Source organism: Physella acuta, unplaced genomic scaffold (genome assembly GCF_028476545.2).
Source record: "Physella acuta isolate Inbredline_101_S28 unplaced genomic scaffold, ASM2847654v3 ptg001481l, whole genome shotgun sequence".
Classification (NCBI taxonomy): Eukaryota; Metazoa; Mollusca; class Gastropoda; family Physidae; genus Physella; species Physella acuta.
Window position 1 is genome coordinate 232,275 of NW_026732996.1, and position 655 is coordinate 232,929.

Below are 655 nucleotides of genomic sequence, written 5' to 3' on the forward strand. Positions count from 1 at the left end.
TATAGAAAACATTAGGGCAGAGATTACTAAACGATAAAATTGAGGTAGATTGATGTTTCTATTAATGATACACTGACGAAACCATGTTGATTGTATGTAGATCTTTAATCAGCTACCATGACATGACAGAACAGGAAGTCCCTGACACCTTGATGTTACCAGCATTGCCTATGAATAACAAGATGAATTCTTAAATTTGCAAAATTTAATTGTTAATGCTAGTAAATGCTTGTTAATAGCAGAGGCGTAGCGACCCTTCCCGGCGCCCGGGGACAAACTTTTCGATTTGCACCCCCCTCGAGATTTTGATTTGCAGCCCCCCCCCCCCTCAAACTTTCAATTTGCACCCCCTCAACCTTTCAATTTATTTTTCCAACCCATTTTGGCGCCCCCTAAGCTCGGCGCCCGGGGACATATGTCCCCCCTCCCCCCCTCGCTACGCTACTGGTTAATAGCATGTAATTTTGCTCATCGTATTAATATTGAAAGTCTACTAGAAAATATTAATTTAGTGCTTATTATTTTCTTTACCAATTGCGACTTGTTAATTATATGGGGGTCGCGGGTCACTTACGTTTTATGAAAGGGGGTCGCCACTCGAAAAAGGTTGGGAACCACTGATCTAATCCATGGATCAAATTTGCAATAGAGAAAG